The following is a 14,736-nucleotide window of genomic DNA, read 5'->3' on the forward strand; positions in this document are numbered from 1 at the left end:
TCAACAGTAAGCAAACGGAGGGGCTAGTGGTACAGGGGCGGAGAAGATTCGCTGACTAAGCAAGAAAACTGGGTAGGATCGAGCCTCACTCTCCATGAGTGTGAGTGAGGATGCGAGGGAGATGTTAGGCTCGCTGGGTCATTGATCATTACTGCTTTGTCACAGCGCTGAGGACCCAGATTCAATTTCAGCTTCTGGCAACTGTCTGTGTGGGGTTTCCACATTCGCACTGCGCTGCATGGATTTTTTCCAGGGTGCTCCAGGGTCCTCGGACAGTCCAAAGATGTGCAGGGTATGTCAATTGGCTAAGCTAAATTGTCCTTAGTGTTCAGGTTTATTTAGGGTTAGCTGCATTTGACTGAGGTAAATAGAGAATATTGGGATATGAGGATTGCTCTGGCTGGTTTACGTTTGGGAGCAAAGGGCTTGTTTGCATACTGCTGGGATTCTTTAAGATGGAATTGGCACATATTCTTCGGTAAAGGCTATGAGAGAGAAGTGGACAATGTCCCTAACACAGCGGCATCTTTGGAACAATGTGTCCATTACCAAATATTTGCTGCAGAAGCTGGAGAAGAAACAAATGATTTCTCCAAAGAGAAAGTTGAAGAAAGAAATAGATTTGAAGAAAAAAGCAGACATTACAGTCTATTTTAAATCATCGGCATACAAATTCGACAAGTTGAGCTTTCCGCAAAATTGCTCCAACTTCCCCGCCGTGATCATGCTTTCCCACATTGGGCAAAGACGCACCTGTTTTCTACCAGCTAACCTCACTGCTGACTGCTGCTGCCGAACCTCAATGGTTACACGATACCTCAGCACTTCAATCATCCTTTGCTGTCAATAGTACCATCCGGGCACATGCTCGGCCGATTCTGGTGCCATGCTCCTTTACCATGTCAGCTGTCTCGCTGCAGAATCCAGCTGGAGACATTAATGAAGCCGTGATTTTGTCGACCGTGAGCACCCGCCTCATGGCCGACTGCGAAAGTTCCACCATCACGGGCATTGCCACCTCCACGACCAAGTTCCAAAGGCAAACTAGTATTCTCACCACATCTGACGCACCCAGAAACCCGAGATGAATTTTAAAACTGATGTTAATATATACAAATCTCTTGGTAGCCTCGTTTCTGCCTCGGTCTTTAAAGTCCTCCAACCTTCTCTGGGGGAATTAGGGGTGGAAAATAGCCAACGATGCCGATATACCAAGAAAGATTATTTTTAAACCCCCTTCATGACATGTGCATTACCCTTAAACCATGCACCTAAGCATTCTCGCTTTTAACTTTTCCACATGTGCACAAAGGCGGCCCACAACCTGTTGCTGCCAAGAGCGCAAACTGTGTCACCTCTTCACTAAACTCCCTGTCTTGATCTCAGATTTTCACTTTAAAATACTTCTTAAAGACGACGTATTTTAACATTATACGTTTTGTTACCTACATTATATGTCGTTCTATGAATGAGGTCAAAAAGTTAGTTTGAAACACTATATTTATATAATTAAATTGTCATTGATTTGGCATTTTAACATTATTTATTTTCACGTGAAAATTTTCTCTGAAGTGATGATTCTGTTCCTACTAACTGCCACTGTCTGACATCTCTCCGAGTCCTGTTGCGAATGTGTTCCCTCATCCCATTTCAAAAATGCACTGCTCTCTCTTACACTTACTTCTGCATGGACACAGTTCAGTCTGTGTTGCTGTCACTGTTGCTGCGTGGACTTGCCCCAGTCTCACCGAATCATTTGAACCTTCAAACCATTTGGATCATTCAGACACCGTTGTTATGAGATCAATCCTCATGTAGCACTTTTAAATGACATTGACCAGACAGTGTTTCAGTATCAGTCTCAGGACAGGAATTCAGAGCAGTAGCGAGGAAAAGGGAACTTTTGATTTTGCAAAAGAGAAATTTCCTTGGCTTTCTGTGACATTTATGTAATTTGTTCCTTTAGCTGCAGATTTTTATTTGGAGGTCCGCAATTCACGGTATAGTAGCAAAATGACAGCACAGAAGTGATTTATGGGTATAGTTCCTGTGCTGAAGAGCTTCGGTTATGAGGAGAGATGAGAGAACTTGTTTTTTTTTTCTCAGAGAAAGGGGGATAATGAGGAGACATGATTAAGAAGTACAAAATAATGAGGGACATGGATATGGTAGACGGAAAGAAACGTTTTCCATTGTTGAAGGGTTTCAATCAACAGGGAGCCATAGACTTAAGATAAGTGGCAAAACGTTTTGAGGTAATGTGCGGATAAATTAAAACAGCCAGCGAGTGGTTGAATCTGGAACACAATGTCTGCATGGGCATTGTGGTTTTGGGAAATTGGTTTGCAGCCTTTTCCTTAACTTTCTCGTTAATATCCTCAAGGCAGATGAAACACGTGTGAAGTGCTGCTATCCTGCAGCGTTTCGAATTGGTTTGATTTCCTTCCCACTGCTTTGAGTTGCTGGTTCTTGTCGTTCTTTGCATGTCCCAGTATGTTGGCTCCAGATGAACATGTTTTTGGATGGAATCATTGGATGAGTCTCGTCATTCTAGAAATTCTCTGGCTGCCCTCTGGTTAGCTCGTGCAATTATTTTTACGTTGTCCCAGTCGAATTCGCTTTCCTCGTCACCACTGTGCCTTGCTAATCGGAACAGCTGGTTGTGTTGTTTACTGGATCCTCCAGAAATACTTTGCAACAATAGATATTCCCGCAGATACATTGCCAAGAACAACGCGCGGAGGACATACCATGACCCAACACACCAATCACACTACATTATAGGTAAAAAAAAAATGTCTCAGCACGTGCACCAGACCCCTCTGACCACTCGGATTTATGAGACAAAATAAACCGAAAGCCACGTTTGACAACAACTCACCAAAACATGGACCCAACACCCATCATCTGCAGGACAAATTTGGACAAACAATGTTGCACGGAGTGACTGTAGGAAACATCATAAAGGACAGACAACTCACGATACGCATTCATGAAGATCAACTTGACACAAAACACCACTGCCAGGTGTCCTCAGTAGGTTGACTCTTGACACTGAGTGTCGCTGATTCCGTGGCTGGGAGCTGGGAAAGTGTGACAGTCTGCAGCAATGGAGAGTGTGTTGCTGGAAAAGTTCAGTAGGTTAAGGAGGAGAATAGACGTTTCTGACATGAGTACTTCATCAGGCATTCAGCCAAATCGTCGATTATCCTGCTCCTCGGATGCTGCCTGACCTGCTGTGTTTTCCAGCAACCACACTCTCGACTCTGATCTCCATGATCTCCAGTCCTCCATTTTCTCCTCCGTCTGCAGCATTAGTTAGTTCCTTGTGTGCGGGAACTGTTGATACCACCAATGTCAAATCCGATTGCTGATTAAGAAATACAACCAGGTACGTTGCCCAAAAGAATGTTTCTATTGTTTTGAGTTTGCTGGCAGTTCAATGTATGCTTCTGTGATCGCACAGTTGGCAGTACTCCGGGGACAGTCTGCAGTTATTTGAGTTTACATCCTAGATGCTATTGATCCTGTTTGATTTGTTCTTGATTTGTGAAACAGTAACACAGTGACAGATCAATTGATATTGCAAGAAATCAGACAGGCGTGGAAAATATCGAGGTTCTGGTGACATTTGATTCGAGATTACCGAAATCAAGGAGAAAAGAATTTTGAATTCTTTCGGGTCGTGAAGAAGAACAACCAGGGAAATAAGTCACCAGCGGGTACATTTTACAAGGGCACTCACATGAACCAAAATGCGAAATAAAACGTACAAAATGACGTAGACAGATGAAGGATGACAGTAATCATGGGTAACCTGACTTCCACTCCCCAGCTCCCCTAACTCCCACTCCCAGCCCCATTGTAAACAAATATTAGAGAGCCATAAACATCAACGTCGTCAATTGGAACGATCCAAGTCTTTTCTAAATTTTAGATTCGGCGATTAGTTTCAGTTGTTTTTCTTTCCTATGAAACAATCTCTTTCATTGATCGCAATCGGAAAGAAAGCCATCCTTTTTCTCAGGGAAAGAATATGATACTAAACTTTGTTTGTGCCATGTACAAGATTACTCTGTGTCACACGTTTCTTCTTCTTTCTCTCGATTTTAATAGTAATCTGTCTTTTGACTCTTCCGACCAAAGTGCATGACCTCATAATCCGGACATGAAACTGCATCTGAAAAGTTTGTCCCACTCACCCAACCAATCTATATGCCTATGCATATTGCCTTGATGTTATCATAACATGCGCTCCCACGAGTGTGTATTGTCAGCAAATGTCGACACATTTCACACTGCCACTTGCTCCATGCTATTAACAGAGAGATAATGAAGCCCTGAAATTACCCAGTCTTGACAGGCCTCGGCTGTAAATACTTTGACATGCTTGCTACCCACTGAATGTGAGAAGATCCTCCTCATTTGTTTCTTATATGGGTAACGCCTTCCCCTGAGATTGGGATCATCAGTCCTGCAGTATTCTGGATATAAACAAGAGCAGGACAAACTTTTAAAGTAAACACAATCTCACTGGCGTTTCCAGTGCCAGTTCTGAGTTTTCTTTTTTGACCTCTGTTTGAAGAAACTGTCCAGATTCGCACATTATTATTTACAATGACATACCTGCTTCACAGGTGCTTCAGTGCCTGTGATTAAAGTGGAGCTGAAAGGCGCGATAAAAGTGTATCTTTAGTACTCGACAATTGCCGTGTTATTAATCTCTCTGCTCATGAAAAGGGATCCTTCATATCCATTCTATCTCTCATCAATACTGAGCATGTTTCCCTCACAGTTAAATTTAAATGTTTTCTTGCAGGATGAGTTATCTCTGTATCTCCAGAAAACCCGTCTCAACAACTCGATGTGTTCTCAGGTCTGCTCATTTCTTGACATACAGGAAACTTGCGTTCTGAACCAGAAAAGGACCTGACTCAAAACGCTAGCTCTGTTTCTCTATCCACAGATGATAAAAAGACACATGAGATATATGTACGTTTCACTGAGGTTTTTTGAAAAAAGTTGTCTTTTCCATTAAACGTCTTCACCCCTCGTCCTCTTGTAAATTAACCTGGTCAGAAGCAGCAGTTCCTCCTGACCATTAATCCGCCCATCCACAGTTCTTTCTCCCAATCATTATAACTGTCCCCAAAAATTTCCCATTAATCTTCTTTGCTCCAAACAAAACATTCCCAGGGTCGTGAATCTCTCCACAAAAGGAGGTTTATTTATCTCTGTACATGGTGCAAAGCAGAGGATTGTGAAAAGATTCTGGCGAAATCGTGCCAATTGTCAAGTGGGAAAACTGTCAACAATCAAAACAGAAAATCCAGACTCGAGCGTAGTGAATCTTTAGATTTCCTTGGGCCGCGGATTCAGAGGAAAATGAAAGGTGAACTGGCCGACTGGGCAGAGACAGTTTAGAAATATTTCCGTTCTTTCGGAGGCCGGTACTTTGACTCTGATGTTCTCTGGACATGAACTGATCAGTGATAGTGAAGGATTCTTATTCCTGCACGTCAGGGTGTCAAATCTCATCTCAACTCCAGGGCAATTAGAAAACGCGGGAACAGATAGGGCACTGAAAGGCTGGAAGTGAGACGACCCCGGTTGGAGGATAACTAGTTCTGTTGTCATGGGTGCGTCTATAGAGGGTGGGATCAGACTATTCCCATGTCCTCACCTCGAATTTCCCTGGATTTATTTCGGAAAATGCTAATGAAGGATGATTGTCAATATGGGAGGAGCAGACTGCAACTTGCATTCGGGGGTCATTGAAGCCGTTGGCTTATCAGTCTCTGTGGCGATGTTAGTCAGTGCGTTCGGCTCACCACTGAGAGGTTGCTGTTCTCCCACGACCCAGGAACTGAGCGACAGCTGTTCTCACACCATCGGTTTTTTTTTTGTCCACACAGTTCTGGGTTTTTACCAAGGTCAGGAAAATGTTCCTCAGAAGGCTCAAAAGGAGAAGTTCCCCGTTTTAGGAAAGCTGTTTCCCGGTGTCATGTATGTGTTTGCAAAGCATGAGGTCAGACTGTTCCTGTTGTCCACAATGAATGCCACAGGATTCATTTTCGAAACTTCAAACCAATTGAGGACAATTTTCATTCTGCGAAGGGCAGGAAAAATCTTGAATTCACTGACAGTCTACTTTAGGAGATACTGCAAGGGGCCTGCTACAAGGGACGAGGAAGTCTCTGTGGAGCAATTAGTCCTCTCGTTTGGCTGTTCACCGAGAAATTGTACCCACGCATGGAACAGACACTTCTTACCCATCCGACTCCTTTGCTGTGCACTTTCGGGTTTTTAATGGAGTCAGGGATATGCACCCAAACGGAAACCAAATCCAGTGAGGAGCCACAAATGCGTTACTGTATTGTTGAATGGCAAGTGAAGTCTTGTGGACACTTGGACTCTCAAAATAAAAACACAGAAACGGCTCAAGGAATTCGACAGGTTTGCCAGTACCTGTCGGAGAAAATAGAGTTCCGAGAAACTCCTGAAGAAGAACTGAATCGTTGGCTCTATTTGTCTCTCCCTAGATGCTGCCAGATCTGTTTAGTTTCTCCTGTAATCTCTCTCTTTCTTTTTAACTGAATGACCATTTCAACCATCAAGACTGATGACACAGACCAAACATGTCCTGACATTTAACCCGATTGAAACTGCAGTGATTGAAATCAAACAAACGGAACAATGATTGCCTGTCCCACAGCTCCACAGGGAGGGAGTACTTGAAACCAGTTTAGTCGCACGCTTCTGCAGATGTGGCCATGTGGTTTAGGCGATGGGCGTTAATTGCAATGTGGATACCTCATTCAGTTAAGCATTTTGCTGACCGTGATTGAGAGCCGGGAGTGAACTTGAAGAGTGCTTGTTCTCTGCTTTCTTGTTTGAAATTCAAATCGCAGGATTAGGTGAAATGCGTAAAAGTCAGATAAGGAACGTTAGGAATTTGCAACCAACTGCCTGTCAGGATGGAAAAGGCAGAAAATTACAGAGCAGGTTAGAACGATTTAGTTGTACACTTCCATGACTGAATACATTTGCCCCTCTGAACTAATTGACGCCAAATGAGATACGAACAGTTCAGGGGATTGTATTGGACTGGTGCAGACTTAGTGGGCCAAAGGATATTATTGTGCTCGACACTTCGATGGCCAGCTGCGAGGAGGTCAGTTTGTTAAGTAACAGGACGTTCTTTGTAAAATGTCCCTCGGCGAGGAAGGGGTCGAAGCTACTCTCCCCTGATCTTTCTGTCAGTCATGGTATTGATTGGGACATTTCAATTGGTAATAACTGTTGAGTTGCATATTTGTGGAATCAGTCTGTATGTTAATCAGGACAACGAGACCGTGATGTCTCATACCCAGCCAAGAGCAAGCCCTTGCAGCTTACATTCCCTTGCTCTGCTTTTGAAATAAAGATTACTTTCTCGATGTGCCTGTGTTTATATCAAACACCTCATTGACATCGGGACTAGACGTTCAGAGGAAGCTGTAGGTGTGACAGGGACAGAAACAGAACAAGACGAGACATGAAAGTGTTTAGATTTTGCCGTGTGTCCGTTGTTTTTAGGGAGGAATGTCTGCTGGGCGCTAACCTGTCAGGTCCAAGTAGCCAGAGGGCTTGTTTTGCTGGGATTTGTGTTATTGAAAGTTTCACGTGAGAAGCGTTTGGGAATATTTCAGCTCAGTATCCATTCCTTATCGCGGCTCACCACAACGGTGCACATTTTCTGTGAAGTGCCTTGCATTCCACTTAAAACCGCCTTTCTCCGGAACAATTGTAGACATAAGGCACATGGAGTGGGTGTAATCCTGAGGACTCTGTCACTATCGGGGAATGTGCCTGCGTGACTGCCTCTCTATTTGAACATGAGAATACGTTCCTCAAAGGGGTTACAACAGTGTGACCAGGTCAACCTTCAGTACCATTAACATGTCATTTAAGATCACGTAGACAATCTCATTGCTGCAAACTGGGACGAGAATAGATGGATGTCTGATAACGTACGCATCACGATGGATGAATGGCACTTCACAACTCCTCCCCTACAAGCTTTTTAAACTCGAGGCCAGAGAGAAACTGACCGGGCGAGAAAATCACTTCACAACCTTCCAGAACTTTATTATTGTCGATTTTATTACCAATTTTGCAAACTTACTTACCATACTTTCTATCTTCCCACCTACATCATTTATTTAAATGAAAAAAAAAGAATGTGCGCTCAGCCAATGGGATACCATTGGTAACAGTCCTCCAGTCTGAAAACTCGTCTACAACACAATTCTCAGCATTATGCTATTGAATTAATTTTATATCTAATTGGAATCCTTACATTTAACTCTATGTGATATAACTTTATGAATGAGTCAACCATGTGGAACCGTGTAAAAGCTTTTATAAAAGGTTGCTCAAGTGAGCAAACTCTACCACTTTGTCCTCATTGAACTTCTTGGTTACGCCCTCAAAAAACTCAATCAATTTTGTGCAGACCCATGCTGATTATCCCAATTCATTCCTTATATCTAAACATTCATATAAATGCTATCGTTTAGAATTGCATCCAACAACTTACCGACGACCATAACCAGACACACAGGTCGATCGATCCCAGTCTTCTCCATGAATTCCTTTCTTAACAAAGGCACAGCTTTAGCCATCCCACAGTCATTCGGCGCCTCACTCGTAATAATAAATGATAACAATATTTCTACGAAGGGTCCAACAGTTTCACTCCCTAAATTCCGGGATACAGGAGATCAGATTCCAGAGAAATATCCATCTTGATATTTTCCAGGTAGTCCAGCACTTTCCCTTTTCAATGTAAACTACTTTGAAAACATCAGTATTTAGTTGTACCCGACATTTCGTTCTCCACAGTGTAAACTGACGTGAACTGAATATTATATGTCTCTCCATCTGCTGAGGTGCAAGACAAAGGTGAGCTTTTTCATCTTAATATGGTCCTATTTTGTCTCAAGGTTTTAATGTACTTGTAGAATCTCTTTAGATTATACTTAACTTTATGGTCTGAAGCTATTTCATATTCTTCATTGACCTTTATGATATCCTCTTTAAGAATGTCCCTCCACTCCTTATATCGTTCAAGACGTTCACTTAAAACCATGTGTTTATAAGGAAGTTGTCACCTCCGTTAAAATAATTATGACAAGGCCTCAATCCCTGCGATCAACGTTGTTCTACCGGAATACCGACAATGTGGACACCGGCCATTCGGACCAAGAAACCCCCACTAATCATGCGAAGGGAATCGCAATCAACTCACACCTCTACCCAATTCCTGTAACTCAGCATTTCCCATGACCAAAGAAAGTCAGCCATACATCTTTAGTCTGGGGAGGAAACGCCGGCTGAAACGGACAGGATGTGCCAACTCCAAATTCACATTCGTCCAAAGTAGATATGGAACAAATATTGCAGAGACTGCAAGACATAAGTACTCACCACTGAGTCAGCCAATAGAAACCTCATATCCAAAATTCAAAACGTACTATCACTTAGATATGGGGCCAAAACCTACTCCCAATGTTCCAAATGCAATGGTCTAGAGCCTCCTATTGATTGAGATCTCAACCTCTTCCCCTGCTTTGGAATTTGATTGAACTGAACGCCTGCATTGCATTTGCCTTCCTTAACAACAACTGAAACTGCATGCTAAATATAAGACAAAATTGAACTTGGAATTCTTTCTGATTTCAGAAAATTGTCTATGCCTCTTCTCTTTCCACCAAACATATGACCTCATAATCTCAACAAAGTATGGCAACTGCAACTTTTTTTCGAAGCACTCACTTCGTTCAAGTCATTCTGCAGCAGGCCCGCATCATCAATAAGATTTGGCCTTCCACCTATCATTGTGTCTTCTTCAAATGGAGCAACAACACCCTCAGTTTCTTTGAATGGATTCTTCATACATAATGTGAAAAGCTCTGGTGCCAACCCTGACTCCTTTGAACTCCACTCGTCACGGGCTGCCATCCTGGAAGTGACCTCTTTACCCAACTGTCTGCCTTCTGCCAGTCATCCACGCCTCAATCCATGGCCTCTTATTAAGCAGTTTGCCATACTGCACCTTGACATATGTCTGTGGAAATTCAAGCTGGTCACCTCCACAGGCTTGACTTCGTCTAACTTTCTCATTACCTACTCAAAGCATTCTAATATATTTGTCAAATATGATTTCTCCGTGACAACCTGTGCTGATGCTTCACGTACTCTGTAATCCCATTCTTCCAATGACCTTCGATAGTGTGTTTAACACAAAGCTGATTTATTTGATTGTTATCTAGAATATTAAATCTTTGCTTTCAGACCTGAATGTGAAGAACAACAAAATCAATCGCTGTTGAGATATGTAAACTCTACGCTGTCTCAGTCGGGTCGATGAGTGAGTGAATTCCATCCCTCGGTGGGATCCTCCACTCTCTCAGCAGGGTCGATGAGTGACCTAACTGTTTTTCTTACATGGAGCAGGTCAATGCTTGCTGCCAACTGCAAAACAGATGATTTGCTGAGAGTTGAGATGATCGCTTGAACCTATTCCTGGAATAAATACAATTTAAACGTCTCTCACAATTCGAAAATAGCGATGGGACATCAGTTCTACAGAGACTGGAGAGCATATCCCACAGGCTACATGTTTGAAAGGTCTCTCCTCAATGTGAAGACGTTCATGATAAACTCTCTCCAGGAACGTTTATAGTGATTAATGTCTTGCTTCAGTGTGAACACGTTGATAACACGTTCGTATTCAGGAAAGAGTGCAGCACTTTCCGCAGTCAGGGCATTTAGAAAGACCTGTTAATGCATTGAGAAAGGTGATGAGCCATCCGGTCGCTCGGACTTCACAGCACGTCCCACAGATTTGGAACTGGACATGTCTCTCCTCCGGGTGAGCACGTGGATCAGACAGCAAGTCTCTATAATTCTTAATGGACTCTTATTTATGTGAGCATATTTCTTAGAGATGAAGCACACAGAGGGCTGATAACATTTTCCAAAGTCCGGAGAGATAAAAGGTTCCTCCTTCGCATGAGCGTGGTGTTCGGTTCTCCAATCGCAGACGTTTTAAAGCATTTTCTGCAGTTCAGACATTGAAATGGTTTCTCATCATTTTGAACGAGCAGTTGTTGCAGCAGGTCAGAACCAGAGCGAATCTTTTCCCACACTCTGAGCAGGTAAATGGCTTGTTCCTGGTGTCATTGCGTCCATGGGAATTCAGGTCAGACAGGGAATGGATCCCCACATTTCCCAAGTCTTTCCTCATTATGACTGCAATTGAGGTGTGTGAGGACTGATGACAGGTAAAAACCTGGTCCACACACACAATAAGTGAACGATTTATTTCACACTGTAACCAGATCTTTTTCCTTTCATGTTCGAAATCTGATCAAGTTGTATTTGGTATAAAATGCGCGGCTTCATCAGATTATGGTGGAGAGGTTGGTTTGTAAATCTTCCCCTTCCAATATCCTGCGAAATTTATGTTATCCAAAAATGCGAGTGTGAAACCGTTTTTCACAAGACTCTAGATTCTGTCTGAAGATAAGATCTGAAGGTCAGGGATTTTCGACACGAAGAATTTGAGGAGAATTTTATCAGAAACATTCATGCACACAGCCTCCACCACAGAGAACGAGCAGGTGCATATGAACAGGATCACCTCCCTGTTCCCTCCAGGTCAAACAAGGTCCTGACTTTTCTCACATCCAGTCCTGTTGGAGCAGACATTTCTTACATTTGAATCATTGAAAAACGGAGGCCTCTGACTTCAGTCCCAAACTCAAAATCCACTGCCTCGCCACTGAGTTGGAAGTGTGATATTGGAAGAACACAGCAGGGCAGGCAGCATCCAATGAGCAGGACAATCGACTTTTCGTGTACCAGCCTTCATCAGGAAAGAGGCTTGTGAAGCGAGGTGGTAGAGAGACAAATGGGAGCGTGTGTGTCTGGGACAAAGTAGCTGAGAGTGTGATAGAAGGATAAAGGTGGGGGTAATGATTTTAGGTCGCCGCACATGGTGGAGCAGATAGATGGGAAGGAAGATGGACAGATAGGACAGTTCATGAGAGCGGCAGAAGCCCTGGACCTAAATGAACTTGGCTTTTTGGGGAGGGAGAGTTGACACGTTCAGCCATGGGCCAGTGGTGTTGTTTGGTGCGGGTGTCTTGGAGAAGTTTTCCGAAGTGGTCTGTAATTAGGCATCCGATCTCCTCAATGTCGAGGAGACTGCAAAGTGAACAATGGATGCAGTACATAACATGCGTGGAAATGCAGGTGAAACTCTGATGGACATGGAAGGGTCCTTTGCGGCCTTGGACAGAGTTGAGGGCGGAGGTGTGGATGGATGTTTTGCAAATCCCGTCTTGGATTGAGAAGTTTCCTGGGAGCGGATGGGTGGGTGGTTTGGTGGGGGCGTGCACCACCAGGTAGTCGAAGAGGGAATGATCTTCACCGAAAATGGGTAGGGGTGGGGAGAGAAACACATCTTAGTTGGTGGGTTTCATTTGCAGCTGACGGAAATAACGGAGGATGACATGATGTCTACAGAGGTTGCTGGATTTTAAAGTGATGTAGAAGGGACTTCCGTCCTTGTCATAGTTGGAGGGATGGGTTGTGGGAGCGGAGTTGAGAGAAGTGGATGAGATGAGGTGGAAGGCATCATCGATCACGTGCTAGGAGAAAATGCTTCGCCACTGAATCCATCACCTCCCTGGCAATTGTCTAAGTCTGAACAGGCAGGTCATAAACATGGTGACATTCTTCACTTCGTGATGTGTTTTTAACCACACATCCACAACATCACCATGTCAGCCTACTTGCAGTTCATGAACATCATTAACTCTTCCATGTCTCTGCCCTTCTGCACCTCATACTTTAATCCATTCGTTTGGACGGCACGGTCATAATACACTTCCATCCGTCCTTTCAAATTCCCTCCCTGCTGTGGTGCTCGAGATGCAAGGAATAGGGAGTTGAACACTAGGCTACAGGGATGGTCCAGGGTGGAGGGTTTTGGATTCTTGGATAACTGGGGATCTTTCTGTGGTAGGTGGGACCTGTACAAGCAGGATGATCTTCATCTGAACCAGAGGGGTACTAATATCCTGGGGGGAATTTCACTAAGACTACTGGGGTGTGCTTTAACTAATCCAGCAGAGGGATGGGAACCAAAATTGTAGTTCAAGAATAGAAAGGTTGAGAGTAGTGAGGTCCAAAAACAAGGTTCAGGGACACAAGATGGCGCCGGTAAGCAAGAAGTTGGTTTGGAGTGTGTCTACTTCAACGCCAGGAACATCTGGAGTAAGGTCGAGGACCCTTGCAGGATTGGTTGTTACTTGGGAATTCGGTGTTGTGGCCATTTCGTTGACATGTATCGAGCAGGGACAGAATGGTTGTTGCAGATTTCAGGATTCAGATGTTTCAGTAAGAACAGAGAAGAAGGTAAAAGAGGGGGGACGTGTGGCAGTGTTGGTCAAGGACAGTATTACAGTTGCAGAAAAGATGTTTGGGAACTCGTCAAATGAGATAATATGGGAATAAGTTAGAAACCGGAAATGAGATGTCACCCTATTGGGAGTTTTCCATAGTCCTCCGAATACTTCCAGAGATGTAAAGGAAAGGATAGCAAAGATGATTCTCGATAGCAGTCAGAGAGACAGGGTAGTTGTTATGGGGGATTTCAACTTTCCAAATATTGACTGGGATCACTATCGTGCGAGTACTATAGATGGGTCAGTTTTTGTCCAATGTGTGCAGGAGGGCTTTCTGAGACAGTATGTAGTCAGGCCAAAAAGGGGCGAGGAGACATTAGATTTGGTACTGGGTAATGAGCCCTTCCAGTTGCTAGACTTGGAAGTAGGTGAGCACTTTGGTGATAGCGATCACAATTCTGTTACGTTTACTTTTGTCATAGAAATGGATAGGTGTATATGACTGGGCAAGAGTTACAGCTGGGGGAATGGCAATTATGATGCGATTAGGCAAGATATAGGAAGCCTAGGATGGAGAAGGAAACTGCAGTGGATAGGCACATTAGAAATGTGGAACTTATTCAAGGAAACTCTACTGTGTTTCCGAGATAAGAATGTACCTGTCAGGCAGAGTGAAAACTGTCGAGAACGGGAGCCGAGGTTTACGAAGGAAGTCGATTGTCTGGTCAAGAGGAATAAGAAGTCTTATGTTAGGATGAGATGCGAAGGCCCAGATAGGGCACTTGAGGGTTACAAGGTAAAAACAATGACTGCAGAAGCTGTAAACCAGATTCTGGATTAGTGGTGCTGGAAGAGCACATTGGTTCAGGCAGCATCCAAGTTACAAGGTAGCCAGGAAAGATCGAAAGAGAGCTCAGATGAGCCAGGAGGAGACATAAGAAGTTCTTGGTGGATAGGCTCAGGGTCAAGACTAAGGCTTTCTATAGGTATTTAAGGAATAAAAGAATGACGCGAGTAAGATTAGGGCCAATCAGCAATAGCAGTGGAGAATTGTGTGTAGAGTCAGAGGAGATGGGGGAAGCACTAAATTAATACTTTTCAACAGTATTCAGTCTAGAAAACGACAATTTTGTCGAGGAAAGTACTGAGATACAGGCTACTAGACGAGGTGTGATTGAAGTTCACAAGGAGGAGGTATTAGAAATCCTGCAGAGTGTGAAAATAGGTATGTCCCCTGGGCCAGATGGGCTTTATCCGAGGATCCTCTGGGAAGCCA

The sequence above is a fragment of the Chiloscyllium punctatum genome, chromosome 34 (genome assembly GCF_047496795.1).
Source record: "Chiloscyllium punctatum isolate Juve2018m chromosome 34, sChiPun1.3, whole genome shotgun sequence".
Lineage (NCBI taxonomy): Eukaryota > Metazoa > Chordata > Chondrichthyes > Orectolobiformes > Hemiscylliidae > Chiloscyllium > Chiloscyllium punctatum.